Source organism: Dermacentor andersoni, chromosome 2, assembly GCF_023375885.2.
Source record: "Dermacentor andersoni chromosome 2, qqDerAnde1_hic_scaffold, whole genome shotgun sequence".
Taxonomy (NCBI): domain Eukaryota; kingdom Metazoa; phylum Arthropoda; class Arachnida; order Ixodida; family Ixodidae; genus Dermacentor; species Dermacentor andersoni.
The window spans coordinates 190,467,146-190,485,236 of NC_092815.1; positions in this window are offsets into that span (position 1 = coordinate 190,467,146).

Here is an 18,091-nt window from a genome sequence, read left to right on the forward strand (position 1 = left end):
TGTTCCTGAATGTGCTACCCAAATACCTTATGATGTCCTACAAACAGCCCGCATGACAGTTCACTTGGAACAATCTACCAAAGGACGTCAAGCCTCGACAATTATCGCCGATTAGGGGCTAGACGTAGACATGCTGCAGTTTAACGTATGTTTTGCATAAACTCTGTTTCGAAGCTTTTTTTAGGACTAGTAGTGTTTGCTATCGATCTTAGGATGACGTGAAGTCACGAGCATTGGAGTTCAAGATTAAATGCAAACAAAGCTATTACAAGCACCATCAATACGCCGGGGGATAAGAATACAAAAAATGAATACGACGTAATCCGCAAGATATAGAGATATCAAATATGCGTCTGCTTTATTCAATTCGGCTGTCAAATTTTTCCAGCTTCCCGGTTTCGCGATTTTTCTGTGAACGCATATTTTCCAATTCGTATTTTCGTTTCGCATGGTGAACTATGTTGTACGTTCGGCTTTTCGGCATTGTGTCTGTCAACCTTCAAAGATAGTGTGCTCCACTCCAGAGACCACATCCGAAAGTCAGCTTCCAGCTTTCGGTACAAGCTGCACCAGAGCAAATAGGAACGTCACTGGGCGAGAGAAGCGTGGGCGCGACCCAAGCGATTCTCAACCCATGTTTCAAGCGTGAATGACGCGCGCGCTGTAAAAAATTTTAGCCCTGAAGTCAAGTATCGTTCCGTGCTCCTTTCGATGGTTCCGAAACGCACGCCTTTCTATGATTTGTATCATCACCTCATTAAGTTTTACAGTGCTAGAGACATTGTCGAGCGTTCAGTTTAAAATACCACGCAAACATCTGAACTAAACGGCGCTGCTTGCTCTACAACAGTGACACGCGTACACTTGCTTTTTCTCTTTGCTGCGACCGTTTATCACCTGATAACAATTGCGAATGTTATCGGTCAACGTAAAAGGCGCTTTCATGTGTCAGAACATTCTCGATTGTCGTCGCCCTTTCTATCTGCTGTCGATGTTGCTCCCTGCGCTTGCGGAATCAGATTACATGCGCGAAGCGATAATGCTGTGAATTCTGCAAGGCGCACGAGCACCACTGACTACTCCGGAAAATTCTAGAAGTCAGATATAAAATAACCGGCGTGCTTGACCCGCGGATCAAATTTCAACGTTCGCCGACTTCGCTCGCTGCCAGGATGCCGAACGGAAAAGCTTTCGGGTTCGGGTTCAGCTTTCGGCATAGTTTCCGGTTCCGTTCATGTACAGCTCCTGGGCAGAGATGTAACGGTTCGAACCGGCTTGAAGCGAATTGAATTCTGGGGTTTTAGGTGCCAGAACCGCGACTTAATTATGAGAGACGCCGTAGTGGAGCATTCCGGATTAATTCTGACCACCGGGGGATCCTTAACGTGCCCCCAATTCACGGGACGTGGGCGTTTTTGCATTTCGCCCCCGTAGAAATGCGGCCGCCGCCGAACCGGTTTGAAACGGTTCATGCGGGTTCATAAAAAATTCGGAATTAGGGAGAATAAAAATATTTCGCAAAACGTTTTTCGGCCTCACCCGCAAATCTGTTTCAACGAAACACAGTGTTTCAACACTCACGTGACGCGTACAGGCCGACGTATACCTGCCTTCTTCAACATTACGCAAAAAATTTGAGTACGCTGTGACCCGATTGAGGCGTGCGCGGGCACGCGCGCAGGCGTATTGTGGTTTGTTATTGAAGGCCGCAGTGCCGAATTTTTTTCTCTCCGACACTCATTTCGCCATTACACATTTTCGCAGGCTTTCCTTCAGGCTTGAAAAACTTTTATGCAGGCCGTTTAGAGCAACGGAAATCTCAGTCGGAAACTTTTCACGATGGTGTACAATTTTCTCATTGACACTTCTGGTCGAAATGTCATATTTACAATGAAGTTGATTCATTAATAATAACTAAATATGCAACTAGGACAAATGCAAAAATTGGCTGACTTGCTCCAAGCGATGGCAAACGACATTACCTTGTCATTTGTCGACATTGTCCGGCTACGTGGCACTTGCACATGTTCTTAAAATTTTGCACAGGTTAGGCTGGACATGTAGTATAAAAATATGACAACGGCAGGGTTTCTGTTTATTGTAGTAAGTGTGGGGGTTTGCTCGATTTAGAACACATGCTTTGGCGCTGCTTGGCGTTGGTCGGTGATGGTTCTCGAGGTGAACAGTGGTGGCAGCGGATGCTGCACAGTGAAGTGCTGGCGGACCAACTCAGGGCTGTCCAGAGGGCCCGTGTGACGGCAGAGGGGCTCGACTTCTCTGTCCCGACGTGGGAGCGGCCCGCATCAGTCCCAGACTGATACCTCAGGACCTAAATAAAGTTCCTCATACCATACCATACAGGTGTGTGTGACAGGTGTCGTCCTTACGAAGGATGTTCTGTTCAGTGCACTCAGCAGTCGAGCTCTAACAACGCACCCATGAAAACGGAGTGTCATACTATGCACCGTGCATTGTATAGACGCTGGCTTCATTTTCAATATAATAATAATGCGGGCAAAAAGGCTCGTTTATGGCATTTTCTACATCATGTATAAAAACTTATGATTTATCCATACTCTTTTTTAACTGTTCTTGACAGCCTTGTGTCTAAAACATTACCTAAAATATTTGCGCATGCAACAATGACTAATGTACCAGGACAATTATCACAAATTTGTAAAAATGGCATTTCTGTAAAGTTTTCATCGGTTAATTCACGATTGGGATGGTCTATCTAGACAACACAGAAGTTACGCGTTTCATAGAAGTACACGTAACAATTCATTTTAGAAATATTGATTGGAATAGTTTTTTTTAGACGAGAATAATGTGTCCTTTTAAAAAAAAAACGTTTGGTTCCCCCTACGTACAGCGCTTGGACCAGCGTCTTGACCATATTGACCAGTGCGTCTTTACTGTAAAACACGCCCCGGGTTGGTGGCGAAACTCTACGCACTGACCGCCTATCTCTAAGCAGGGTGTTTCAGAAGTGTTGGAGAATGCCTCTTCTTACTGGGCCGCCTACACATCCTGTGTCGATGAGTAGTAAGTCAGCCCTGCACAGATCGCCAATAGTCGCGATTAATGAACGTGGGGGGATAGGCACATTTAAGAATGGCCCGCTGAAGTGCAAGTTTTGCCAGCCAGTTGCGACAGCGGCGTCAACTTTTCCTGGAACGCCACCGCAACCCTCTAGCCACACGGCGTCACAAAGTCTACTGTGTCCGGAGAACAATACGCCATGTCTGCCACCCTTCGTCGCGGGATTGCCGAGATGAGTTCGACGAACCAGGCTTTATGACTAAACACGCCACCGCCGACCTGGTATGCCGCGAGCGGGTGAGTTGCCGAGGGAACGTCTTCGGAGGCCCCTTCCCACGCGCCTTTCAAGACACAAGACGATGGAGCACCGGCGGCCGCGCTGTGGGGGTCAGCTCGGGGAATAAGATGCACCTTTCCTGACGTAAGCCCTGAGTTCTGCGAAGACCGTCTGACGTCGGTGGGGACCGTGAACCAGTGTTGCCAGATTGGGCTATGTATAGCCAAATTGGGCTACTTACAATTTTTCCTGGCTGCTTTTTAGATAATTTGGCGTTGTGGCTATTTTTCGGCTATACGCTCCCTGAAATTTTTAATGGTAAAAAAGCGTGTTTTTGGAAGAGCGCTACGTTTAATTAGTAGCTGCTGCAGCCTTTTCGCGGCTTGCTTGCATTCTTTGCTTCCGTCTACGTGGCGTGTTTCCGTGGAGAATGTCGTGGCTTTTGTTGGCTAGGGATTCTGCGTACGGCGCATTTAGCCAAAGCCGCTCTCCTGCTCGCTTGCTTGAAAGTGAAACTATGGTGTCTGGATAGTGAAACCATGCATGCATGAAAGCTGCTGCTGTTGTGCTCGCTCTGTGTGTTTGTCTCGCCTCTTCATTTGTGCACAATGGGGAAGTGGGCGAAATACCCAAGGAAATACCAGAAAGAATGGGAGCAAAACCCAGATTTCAAAGGTAAGTATCTGCTGTTAGCTAATTTTATAGTCTACGACAGGTTTACAGCATAAATTCACAGTTTACTATTTTTTTTTTTTTTTTGAAATAGACTGGATCATGCCTTCGAGACAGGAGGGCAACGGAGACGCCATCGACAGGGTACACTGCAAAGCACGCAAGTGCAAGCTGAGGCCGCACGTGCAGGACCTCAAGGTCCATGTTACGAGGCACAAGCACATTCAAAATATGAAATAGATGAAGCTTGCGTCTGTAACCAGGCCTATCGACTCGCACTTCAAGCCCGGGCCTTCGAAGCCAACATCAACTCAGCTGAAGATTGCAGAGCTGCGCTGGCAGCGCATGTCGCTGTGCATAGCTCGCTGTGCTCTGCGGATCACTTGGCTCCACTGTTGGCAAGTACATTTCCCGAGTCAAATGTTGCGGTCGGAGTAACGCTTGGACGCACAAAGTGTACTGCTCTGGTCTCAAAGGTTCTTGGACTTACCTTCCGAGAGATGCTACTCGAAGACATCGGAGAGCAGCCCTACTCCCTTATCATCGACGAGAGCACGGACATTTCATGCGAAAAAGAGATGGGCGTTGTCGTTAGGTTCTTTTCTATGAAAGCAGATGATTTTCAGACCAGGTTTTTGGGACTGTTCCCTATCACTGACGCGTCTGCTAACGGCATGTTTGTGGAACTTAAATCTTTTCTTGAGTTATGCCACCTAGATTTAACAAAATGTGTTGGAATTGGTACGGACGGTGCCAGCGTGATGTGCGGCCGGCACCACTCGTTATATTCTCTTCTAAAAGAGGAAAACCAAAACATATACTTGCGAAGTGTACTTGCCATTCCCTCCACCTTGGCTGCAGTGAAGCAACCGCTGCTCTTTCTGCTAACATTGAATTTCTTGTGCAGGAGTGCTATAATTGGTTTTCATGTTCACCAAAACGGCGAGAGCAGTATCGCCTTATCTACTCTGCTATCAATAAGACCAACCCAATCAGGTTGGTCAGCATAGCGAACACTCGGTGGCTGAGTGTTGCTGCAGCTGTGAATCGCATTATCGACCAGTGGACGGAGCTGCGGTTGCATTTTCAGATAGCTCAAAACACAGAGCGGTGCACAGCACGACTACTGCACGAAATGTTCCGAGACGAAAAAAATTATCTGTACATGCTTTTCATTCAGCCCATCATCTCGGAATTCGACAGAGTCAATAGGTTATTTCAATCGGAAAATCCTGATCCAGTTAAGCTTTTTGAAGATTTAGATATGCATGTCAGGTCGATGCTGTTTAGAGTGGTCCTGAAGGAGCATGCTTGTCCAACTGCAGAGTGGGAGAAGCACTTGCTTCACGTACGTGCGTGTAACTACGGAACTGTTTTCTCTGACGCCTTTCACAAGAGCTCGCTTTCAGACGGCGAGAAGGACCAGATGCTTGACCGCTGTCGTGTGTACCTTGTGGCGTGTATCAAATCACTGCTAAAAAGGCTGCCTGACAACCTAGAGCTACTGCAGAACTTCAAACTGTTGAGGCCCAGATGCATTCGTGACACACCGTTTCGTACGTTTCACAGAGTCATTTCCATTGTTGCAGCACCGAGTAGTACATCAAGCCTTGAAAGCGAGTACGGAACTTTGCAGTCGATGCTCCCGTCTCACGCTATGAGTGACAATGTGAGTGAATTCTGGCGAGCGGTTGCGAAATTCACTAACAGTGCAGGCGAACCTCTCTTTCCTAAATTGTCGGCAGTTGCCTTCGCACTTCTGTGCTTGCCAGTGTCAAACGCCGCTGTAGAGAGAGTTTTCAGTCTGGTGACCGTAACTAAAACAGACCATCGAAACAAACTAAGCGTGCGTACTTTGGAAATGATACTCCATGTGCGATGTGGCTTAAAGGAGTAAGGGTGCTGCAACAATTTTGAACCAAGCCCGCGTTTCTTGGCGAAGCTTAACAGTGCTGTCATGTACGAGTAGTGATGTGAATGAATGAAGGGCATAAACTGGTGTGCGGTAATCTGAAACATGTTCCTTGAGTGGCCATGTGTCAACGCGAGTAAGATTTTTATAGCCTAGTGATCTCGCTTTTTTTTACAAATGTGATAGTTTTCGCTTTCTGCTGCGTCACTTGGTCTAGTCAACCGTAGGTATCTTTTGTAACAAGTTTATTGTTTTCTGTTCGAATTTTAGTTGCGAATAAAAAAACTTCATCTGACTGTCCGATGGGTAATGTTGGCTACATTTTGGCTACTAACTGTCTTGGCCTGGTTGTGTGGTTGGCTATTTTTGGGCTACAATTTTCCTATACTTTGGCTACGGCACTCTGCGCCATCTGGTAACACTGCTGTGAACCTGTGCAGAAGTGTGTGTGTGTAAGTCCTCTCGCAGAGAGGCGGCTCGTCTACTGGTCGAACGTTTCCTTTACCTAGGGATCGAGGGAGGACCGAGTGTTTTTAAACCACTGTTGTGCGGCTGCTCAATGTACTTTCTCTCGCAATCATGCTAGACAGATGAACTGCAACGTCCTTATGTAGATACTGTAAATAAACCCATATTCCTGGTTGTCGATGAGAAGCAGTCCTTCCCTTCAACAACGTCGTCAGCGTGGATAAGTTGGACGACGGCATGGGCCAGCTACCTTCTAATTCATGCCCGACTCCAATCTTGACAACTGGTTACGAACGGTGGGATTGACCTACCAATCCTAACAGCACATATCTGGTGACTGATACAGCTTTCTTGCGGCGCTAGTTTGATTTTTTTTATACAACCTGCTTAAGCACGCACAGGATCATGGCTTTCTTCGCTTTTTCTTTCGCCCATTTGAAGACCTGGTAGTGGGTCGTCATGTGTTCTCTGTACGGCCTCTGAAGGCTAGCTATAGCCGTGATGTTGATGATGATGATGTTTATTGGCATTCCCTTTGAAATGGGGCGGGAAGAAATGGTCCCATAGCCTGCTTAAATTTATCACGTTTTATTACGTGTATCGGTATCGAGCCTTTCGCCTGTGCAATCGCGATCTTAATTTTTGTATTTAAAACCTCTATCCCTGTACTGTACCATTACTTGCACTTGCGATGACTCCGGTTCTATAAATCTCTTCCCTGCTTTTCTTCCACCAATACTCTAGTCGTCTCTTACTCATATCGACTGCTGACCAGTTAAAATTTCCATCTTCTTTGAATTACGACGCTTCTTGAAAGAGCACATGGCACTAAAACGATGATAGTGCCGCCAACGTCATCTTAGGCGCTTTTACCGTGCGCAGTAGCAAAAAGTTCCATTTCCCAAAGATTCTGTAGTCATGTTCATGGCGTCAGAGGTTTAAAAATAACTGCGAGTTTTGTATTGGAACTAGCTCGCATCAGAAAGGCAGCGGAGCTTTCGTAATCCTGGGAAACTGCTTGAAATTTCGAGAATTTTAGCTTCGAACGCTGATGCCAATTTTTTGACGTTATCCAGGCACTCTGTAATGATCAAACATCATGATTTAAGAGAAACGTCATCCGTAGCTTTCATCCGAGCTTAAGCAGAAGGCTATTGTATGGTGGGTGACTTGTTCGTTCATCGACTGAAAAATAATGGGGAGTGAATTTCGGCAAGATTCATACGGATAATGAGCATTGCTTTACCGATGATAAGTTATTCCTCCCGCAACTATTTTGGTTGTTGCTTGGTTATAAAAGAATGAACTTTCAGATCCTGACTGACTTAATTCGTATTCATCGACACAGCATTTGGAGGTACCTAGAGCATTAAGGCTTAAAACATCATTGATAATTATCCATGTCATGGGAAGCATTTATGAAAAGTATAGACGACGCAAATGTGTGGGCAAAGTTGTTTTTTTTTTCCTACGTGCTCTTCGTAAGCGCTTTCGCTGATGTTTCTTCAGCTGCAAGGATGCTAACCATTATACCGTGTCCCGGCTAACTTTAGCGAAGCTGCTCAAATAAAAAGAAAACGAAGAAAAATACACGCTGCAAAATATAATTATAAAACTTGCGGTCTTCGTAAGTCACAGCTAAGGTAACCGAACATCGTAAGTCCCATAACCTTATCTTGCACGTAGTTTTTTATTCCTTTTTTTCATATGACAGCTTGGCTAACGCTAGATGGTTCACTCTATAGATAGTAGCGGCCTATGTGTACTGAAGTACGATTCGCGCTGGCAAGGGGCTGGACCAACCCATTTGGTGAAGACGCCGTCGATGATACTGCCGCGTTGCACAGTGGGCACTCGGTTCATGGTGTTTATGGTGGCGCCAAACACTTCCACCATGTAATGGAGGAACCACTGGCTAGCTGGTTTTGATATCATCTAGCTTTGTTCAAAAGAGCCAGGCCGAGTGCAATTCTATCGCGTGTGGCTGCATAGAACACCCAAGAACGAGAGTCTCCAGCGTCCTGACCATGGATTGACGACGCTGTGCGGAGTGGTGACGATGATTTAACGACAACGGTGCGAGGACGACCAGATGACGACCATGTAATGGCGACAACTGTACGACCACGATGGTGAGATGACGCCGGGTTGACGATCAAGGTAAGACGACGATGATGTGACGACGATTGCCTGATAACCATGAGCTAACGACTCTGGTGTGACATCGACGGCGTAACAATGTAATGTCGATGCTGGATTGACGCCGATTGTGTAACAACGACGTGATTCCGACTCTGAATTCGTGCCGGTGGTATTACAACGACGACAGGATGGCGGTGATGCGAAGAATGGAATTACGGAGCTGGAATGACGACAACGGAATGGCAATGGTAGAGTTATTACGAAGGTATGACGACGACGACGACATGACGACAATGCTATAATGACGGCGTATCGACGATGGCATCAGTACAAACGGATTAGAAAAGTGGAATCACAACGATCGCGTGACGAGAAAACTATGACGAAAATGGGTTGACCACAGTGCAATCCCTACGACAAAATGACGAAGGTGGAACTGTCACGACGGCATGGCAGCGACATTGTGATGACGACGCAATGTCGACGATGGAATGACGACGATGGCTCGAAGACGGCTTGATGATGACGATGACAACGTAGCTACAGCAACAATGCAAAACGGTGAAAAGCGACGTCCACGGTCTTACATATGGCACGGCCAAACAATACCAATCGCCGGATAGCATATGCACGGGCACAGCTGCTATATTCGTTGTTTTTAAAATGGCGTCCTCTGAATCCTGTGAGACATAATGGGCCCCACAAAGGGTGTATAGATATACCGGGAGCAAGCTAAGACAGTTTCATTCAACAAGAAACGCAGCGAAATGACTGAGTAAAAATCACATCCGTACGTGATACAGAAGCCGACGCGGTGAGCAAGTACTGTTCTTAGCGTGTAGACGTAGCATCAAAGTTCAAGCATAACATCGCTGTTTTGGTCGCTTTGGAAAATTATAGGTTTTCACCGGTTTGCTCTGAGACGCCGCTCCCTTTTTCGGTGATGGAAGTGGAATCGGTCGAGCACCGTCCAGACCAGCCAGCGTATGCGGGAAGAGGAACAGCCCTGGGAGCTTAGCTGACCGCGATGGCACACAGCTGTACTCTCCTTCGAGTGACGCAACTTCGGACGTTGAAAGCTTCGAGGTCTAAATACGCCGGAAAGCGAAAAGACCAAATATCAGTGGGTGCTGCGCATCAAGTAATTCGACTGTGACTCCTACGCCGAGAGCTCCGGAGCATACAATTATCTATGTTCCCGAGGCAGCTACGGACAATCTCAACCGGTTGATTAGACAGGCCATCTCTGTTTATCGGGTGGCTCTCGCTCCAGGCGAGATAAAAGACGTCAGAAGTAATAACCGCAAGAATGTCCTCGCGATCACTGTTACTAAACGAAACGCCTTAGATCTGTTGATGAAGATTAGGCAATCAGATAACATCAAGGTGCGCTGCCACATTCCACAGAGCTTAGAAACCACTGCAGGTGTGCTTTGCAACATCCACGTCTCAATCTGTGGCAGTGATCTACCTACTTTGATCAAAAAAGGACAGACAGCATTGTCAGAATGCAAGCTTATCGTATTGGAAATCAACTTGCGTGGAGTTCCTCTTCAAAAGTGATTGCCTACCATCGCACGTGAGTGAGTGAGTGAATAAACTTTAGGTCGGCCATTTTCGTCATACTGTACGACCTTCTGTGCCCGAACCCCTACACTCCAGCAATTGTCAGAGCATTGGACACTTGATTGTTGTCTGTAAGAACCCAGGCATATGCTCACGGTGTTCTGACACAGCTCTGACATTTGTCGTGCAATGCACTTCAAGTGCTACAACTGTAGGGGTGCGTACGATATGACTTCGAAAGAATGCCCGTTCCAGAAAAATGAACAGAGGATCTTGAGGCAAATGGTTAGAGACCATTAGGTACATCAGCAAGCCACAACTAAAGTGAGACGCCAACGTTCCCGGCACCTCAAGTAAAGAAAACACACTGGCAGTTTTAAGGAAGTGCACAATCGCGCCAAGACTGGTCGTGAACCACTGACGTCATACATTACCAGTAGAGATGAGAGAGGGACGCCCGCCATCGCTAACTCAAGTGAAGCATGGCCACCTCTACCGAAGCCACGCTAATTCGCAGAATCACGAGACTTGCCATCCTGAGGTCACTTATGAATGTTATGTGCACATCACTGACAAACTTCAACACCCCGAATGTTCGCAGCGCACTGCAGATACTGGACGCGATGGATCCAGTACAAGTCTTGAACGGCATCATGGCTCACTCACCGCTGTCATTCCATAAAGATTTCAAGGAAGCATAACTTTTTCAGCTGAATTCTCAAGGCCTCAGATAAACAATTTCAGATTTTTGACCTTCCATGTTTTTGAACAAGTTCCCAATCAGCGTCATCTGCGAACCGAATCTTCAAACTACAATAAAGCTACCGGGCTATGAATGTGTGTCATCCGCGATGTCCTCAGCGAAGTCGTCGTTTATGTTCGGTGTGAATTTACTTACGTGCTATATTCAGTTATGCGTCACGACGACGACCAATACGTGCGTTTAACTGTAAAATCAAAGAAACACATTCACTCTTGTAGCTGCGTATGTTTCGCCATCCAGTCGTTTTGACAGGGAATGAGTAGGTGCTTTGTCATTCGCAACACCTGGCCCTCGGATTCTTCTCGGAGTGGAGTTTTTGGCGCACACTACCCGTTAAGTTGGAGTTTCAAGATTGACTCCAAGGGAAGAAAACTAGTAGCATTAGCCTCGTACCAAGAGGTTTGTTGTCTCAATGACAGCTGGCCGACATATTTACGGGGCCTGACCTACAGCAGCTATCCGGTCTTGACTTTGGGCTCTGGGTGTCTTCGAAGCAGTGTAAAGTGTTTCTGAGACGTAAAAACCCCCGGAAGTGACCGCGTTCCAGCGTATTTCAAGATCAAGGGAATGGCCAAGCCTCTGTCTACTGCCCTCCGTAGAACTTTACTGGACGAACTTCAGGTCGCATATGGAAGACGGATGCCAAGAAGGCCGCACGTCATACCTGGAAAATCAGATACGAAATGCACTGCAAAGAGCCATATTTAGTTTTAGGCCTTCTGCAAAGTATACAGAATATGAAGGTGAATTGGAAAGGCTTCCAGGCGATTCGCCGACGAACAGAAAGAAGATATAGCGCAGCAAATGTATTCACTATTGACGGAGGCGAGGCGGATATTAAAAAAATATCCAGCGCCGCATCGATACGTTAAAATCTCAAACGTGGAAACCCTTTTGCGATTCCTTGGATACTCATAAGCCTCTCTCTCATACATGGAGAACTCTGCGAGGCCTACAATAGACTCCGCAACAGCGCCACCCTTTTTAGTATCGTGCCATGAACAAAGGACGACGTGAGATAGACGTTGCTGAGGACTTTCGCGCAAGAATTGCTGGCTTGCCCTCACTGCCTCTATCAACATCACGCGATATTGCGGCATCCCATTACTCTCGCAAGGATCTCATGTTTTCTATGGGAGAGCTGGAAGCTGCGCTGGCAACTTGTAGGAAGTCATCATCGCCTAGGCCCGAGGGAGTCACATACAAGGCGCTTGAAAACCTTGGCCAAAAAGCCCACAGGGTACTCTTAAAGAGATGTAACGATTCGGGACGCGAAGGATTGATTCCTTGTAAGTTAAAGGTCAGCCGCCTATAGTACCTTTACTTAACAGTTCTAAATCTCGATTAGACTTGACATCGTACCGTCCCATCGCTCTTGCCAGTTGCGTTTGGAAACTCATGGAAAGGATGGTGTTGACGTGCCTTGATTGGTACTTAGAACATAATGAGGTACACTCGCCCACAAAATATTGCGGGGTGCGCGAGCGCGCGGCAAAACGGCCCTCCTCCCCTTCTAGCCGCGCACCCCTGGTGTCGAGACCGACGCCTGCGCGCATGCGCTTCTCTCCGAGACTGCAAGTGTGCATGTTTCGGCGCTTCCTCCTTGCGCGCCGGCGATATGCGAATGTAGTCGCGAGGTGCCGCTCTTGCGATTGGCGCTGTGACGGCTTTGAGGAGCAAAACGTCGTTTATATACAACGGAAATAAAGAGCTCATTTTCGTCTTCCCTTTCTCCTTCTATAGAACGCGTTTTCTGCCACGCTCATCTGCGGAAGAACGCTCCGCTCCGTTCGTAAAAAGAAACAACGAAGATTGGCCACGAAAAGGTGCAGCGCAGAAAAAAAAATGGAGGACGCTTAAGCTTCGCCTTCAAGAGGGGAAAGCGACAGCGTTCCCGTCGACCCGCCAAGAGGTGTAAGACAATGCGCTACGGCGCAGCGATCACTTACGAGGCGCCCCGCATCGGACTTTGCACCCACCAATCACGCGGTGAGCGCCGAACAACGCAGCGTTCGGCGCGGCAACGAAATTTGCGCCTGAGTAAGCGGAACGAACCAAAGAAGTCGGTGTCTCGGAGGGGGAAACGATCTACGCTAGCCAAATGTCGTGATCGGCACGGACAGCCGGGCCGCGACGCACCTAGCACCGGTCCCCGCACAGCCCCAATGCGCTCAAACGAGACGAAGGCGACAAGCGGGCGAGTGGCGTGCAACCTGTCGGAGTGGCGCCGTACATTGCGAGGAGGGTGTCTTCTGTATTTGCCGCAAGCTGGCTCTGCGTGTGCGGCAAGTGCAGAAGAAATGTAGCGGAAACGTACTTCGCTACGCGTTTAACTGCGACTTCTGTAATTTACATGCTCATAATTGCCGATATACACAGCAGTATAACTTTCTACGGCACGGTTCTAAGGCAACACCGCATTCACTAGAGGCGCTTTTGTCCCACTTTGAACCATCAAACTCATGGCGGAGTGATAGCGTCTCCGTCTCACACTCCGGAGACCCTGGTTCGATTCCCACCCAGCCCATCTTGGAAGATTTTATTTATGAATTACCTGCCGCCATTTTTCGCTCACGGCCAACGCCGCCGACACCAACTTTTCTGCGACACGAGCTCCTTAACGCTGTCGCGTGAAAAATGGCTCGTTGCGTTCACCACCGCGCCCTATGCGTCAGCGCTCGTGACTCGACAAAAAGCGACTGCAGTGGCGCGCGCAAGCTCACGCTTCGAAACACGCTTCACGTAGTTTTGCTCGTCGAAGCTGCCACAGCGCGAATCGCAAGAGGGGCACCTCGTGGCTACGTTAGGATATCGCCGGCGCGGAAGGAGGAAGCGCGGAAACATGCACGCTTGCAGTCTCGGAAGGACACGCATGCGCGCAGGCGTCGGTCTCGACACCAGAGGTTCGGGTACGGGCTAGTTGGTATTGCATGGTATCAATCGTCACTTGCAATGCGCTTGTCTTCGTCGTCCTTTTCTTGTCCCTCGTCTATGTATGCCCTGTAAGTGACGATTGATACCAGAGGTTCGCCGTTACAAGGGGAGGAGGGTCGTTACGCCGCGCGCTCGCGCACCCCGCAATATTTTGTGGGCGGGTGTACATCCGAATGCAATGATGGTATTCGGGCGCGGTCAGTCATCCACGATAAAGTGATTGATTTGGTAGCATCTATTCAACATCAAAAGAGCAAGAAGCGATTAGTGGTGGCGATATTTCTTGATGTCAAAGGCGCATATAATAACGTAGCACAGCAAGCAATTCTCCATGCTTTTACTAATCTGGGTATTGGTGGCTGTGTACTGCGCTGGATTCATGTCTGTTTGGAGGATAGATCCTTCTTCTTGCTTACACAGAATGGAGTCACATCCCACCAAGCAACCAGCAAAGGTGTGCAGCAAGGCGCAGTGTTAAGCCCTACGCTCTTCAACGCAGCACTCTTAGGCCTTGTTGGATCATTGCCAAAGACGTTCTGGATATCTATCTATGCAGACGATATATGCTTCTGGGTGTCCGACGTGACACGCAGACATCAGCAAGGATACAGAAGGTGGCCACACAAACGTCTTCTTACCGGCATATGAAAGGCCTAGAACTATCGTCAGAAAAGTGCTCATTAGTTGCTTGCATATACACGCATTACAATGACTCTATAAGTTATATGAATTAATGGAGAATTGCTTACGAAACATAGCACCGTTTCATTGGAGTCATCATCGACCGTGATTTATCTTGGACGCCTCATATTTCATAGATGAATAGTTTTATTGCAATATATAGCCTATGTATTCAAATTTGCCGGCGGAATGTCTTGGAGCGCATCTGTGCAATCGATGCTACAGCTATGCCATACATTATGTATGGGATTCGTAAGATATACCCGGCCCGTGCTGGGAAGCACCGGTAAAAGGAACATTCGCACACTTTAGAGTATACAAGGCCAAGTACTACGGACGTGCCTTGGTCTCCCAAAGTTTGCTTGTGTGCATCCACAGCAGCTGCAATCGCCAAGGGGCATGACCAACCTATAGCAGCGTTCATTGCAGTAAACGCTCGAACAGTGCATATTCTACACGTCACAAGGACACCTTCTCACCTTGCTTGCCTGCCAAAATCACGGCCGCATACGAGTTGTAGTCGTCTCCTGACTACTCACGGAGCCATCGAATTATGTCCCAGCAGCATGGCCTTCGTTGCCACTGTGGTCTTTGCATTCACGTGGAGTATTCCACGTGAATGTATTCACGTATTCCTATTACGCATGTATTCATGTGTTCAGTATTCCACCATTCCAGGCATCAAGGAGAAGGCACAGATGCCGTCAGTAGCATTGAAGCGAGCACAATTATTGCTACAACATAAGGTCTACAGCGACCGCTTACACGTTTACACCGGCTGCAACATTTGTCCCACCAAAATCGACAATAATAAAATTCGGGACATCGCTCATCACACCAATGACGGCTGTCGAAGTTGCGGCTCTGCGTGCAGCAGAGAAAAGAAAACGCCCCAGAAATGGTTCATATTCTGCGATTCCATGGCCGCTCTCCAGAGTTTGCTCTCTGCATTAAGTCGTGGATCCCTTTATTCAAAAGACTAGCGCAAAATAGCAGGGACAAAGACAGAGAAGACGACAGGATTAGCGCTCGTCCTGTCGTCTTCTCTGTCTTTGTCCCTGCTATTTTGCGCTAGTCTTTTGAATAATGATGACACACCAACTAGCCCAGCTTTCTGCCTTGAACGTGGATCCCATGAATGACTTGTCACGGACACACGAGAAATTTACCATCGGGCAGTTGAGAAAGGACATGAGATCGTATTTGAATGGTTGCCAAGTCATTGTTGTATCCTTAGAAACGAGCAAGCAGACTCAGCCACTCGAGGCTCACATAACAGTGCCAACATCGTCGCTATGCCGATGTCCAGAACAGACGCAGCCGGTGGGCATCTCCGTGCGCTTGCTCGCGAGCTTACACTGGCCCAATGAAATTCGCCAGACTCCGAAAACCGGCGCGTTTGTTCCCTGGATCCTGATCTGAAGCTCCGCCTTCACATGGCTTACCACGACGGGAGGTAACTTTCATTTTTCTCCTATCGCTTCGAATAACTTTTACCAATGGATACTCCTACCTCAGTGGAATGGCTACAAGTCCAGATTGTGAAGCTTGTGGGTGCAAATACTTTCTGTTTGATTCTCGCCCTTTCAATGCAGAAAAATCTCCACAGCACTACGCTCGACAAGATTGACAGCCATCCCCTTATGGAAGCCAGAATCCTTGGTCCCTGGTCCCAGCCGACGTTGGCACAAACTGCTTTAGAAGCGTTAGTGTGCGTGTTAAAAGAAACGGGACTCTGAAAAACTGTACAGTGTGCGAACTGATACGTTCAGTTTCCTTTTTTCTAATCTTCTCTTGTCTCGTTATCTTTTCTGCCCCAACCCAATCCCCCTGTCCACAGTAGCCAATTGGACACTTAGTCTGGTTAATCACTATGCCTTTCACCTCTTGTTTTCGTTCTTTCCTAGACATCTGATTCCACCGTGTTTTTTTATTGGGACTCGTATTTACTAACCTCCCCCCCCCCCCATTTCCTTGCTATCGTTTGTGTAATAATAAGGAGAAGCTTTATTCGCCTCTTCACCACAGTTTTCGGGCGCTGGCTACTCCTTGCACGATTGGACATTCCCGGAGATTGTGCCTACTGGTACTGGAGATAGGGCGACCCGCGATTTCCTACAACGGAAAGGGTTGTACTCAAGCTCAGCCGTTTGCTCAAACGCAGGCTCACAGTCGTCATTTTGGTGCCTTCATTCAATAGTCATTCTTTCAGTCGGCAGTCGGCGGCAAGGCGCTTTGTCAATCCAAACTCTGTTTTCATTCTTGGCAGGCCGGACTGGTGTATTGCTGAACAGGATCGCGGCATTGCTGCTGCTGAACACAAGCCTCTGGAGTGCTCTATCACGCATGCGTACACCTGGACGGCTGTCTCACCCACCGGCAATCAACCACCGGCGGGCCTGGGCGCTATCATCTCGACTGATGATCACCTGGTACCTCACGCCGACTATATAGAGCCTGGCATTCTCAAGATACGTTGCAGTCAGCGGCAAGCCGTTTCGTCAATCTAAACTCTGTTTTCATTCTTGGCAGGCGAGTTCTCTGCCAGCCATACTCATACATACATATAATGTCTTGTGCCGCTGACTGCAACAATGTCTTCTGCTTGTTCTGCCTGTACCACTATTTTTGAAGGGAAGTGTTTGTCTTCTTTTGATTGCAAGGGGAGTTATCACCTCGGAAAGAACTGTTCCTCAGTAAGTGAGAGCGCATACACAAAGATGTCAGTTACGAAGCGTGAGACTTGGACTTGTCAGTCTTGCAAACGTGTCGAAAACAGTCAGCCAGACACAGGCTCAAACCGTGATGGCGTTTCATTTGCCAATCACTTTTCTGCAGTAAATGCTAAACTAGATCAACTGACGACAACTGTTGTGGCACTTGCTACTAAGGTAGAAGAATTGCTTACGTTTAAAGCTACGTGGGAAAAGAAGGTTGAAAAAGTGAAATTCAGTCTGTAATTGAATTTCTGTCTAATAAGTATAATACCGTGGTTTCCACCATGGAAGCTAACCAAGCGGAGATAACCCATCTACACGCTCAAGTGGCATCTTTGTCTTCAAATGCTGTCACTCATGCTGACTTTCTGGACAAACTGAGGAGCGAAGCAAATGATCTAGAACAGTATAGTAGCAAGTGCAATTTTGAATTGCATGGTGTACCGATCACGCCTAATGAGAAATTTAGGTCTTTTATGGGTGAGTTGGCCCAGATTTTAAGGATAACAGACTTCACACCTAATATGATCACTACTATATATCGCCTGCCCAGTAGAACGGATTCTATTCCGCCAGCGAACATTTTACTGAAAAAGGGTGATTGAAATTGACACTGATCACTTACCGCTTTCGAAAACACCAGGTCCTGAAGGAACGACAACATAATTTTCCAAGCCCTTACATTGTACTAGGTCATGTTTTCAACTTATGTTCTCAGCTTGGATGACGGGGGCGTCTCTCAATCCTTCCCAAAAGGTAATATTACGTTCATTTCTAAAAGCGTTAATGACGAAAGTATACAATTCTGTTGAAGGCTATACACCCATTACACTGTCGAATTTAGATTTCAAAAGTTCTGCAAAAATGTGTCTAGTACACTCCGGTTCGCAATATTTCTCAGCCACTGCGCCAGTGCT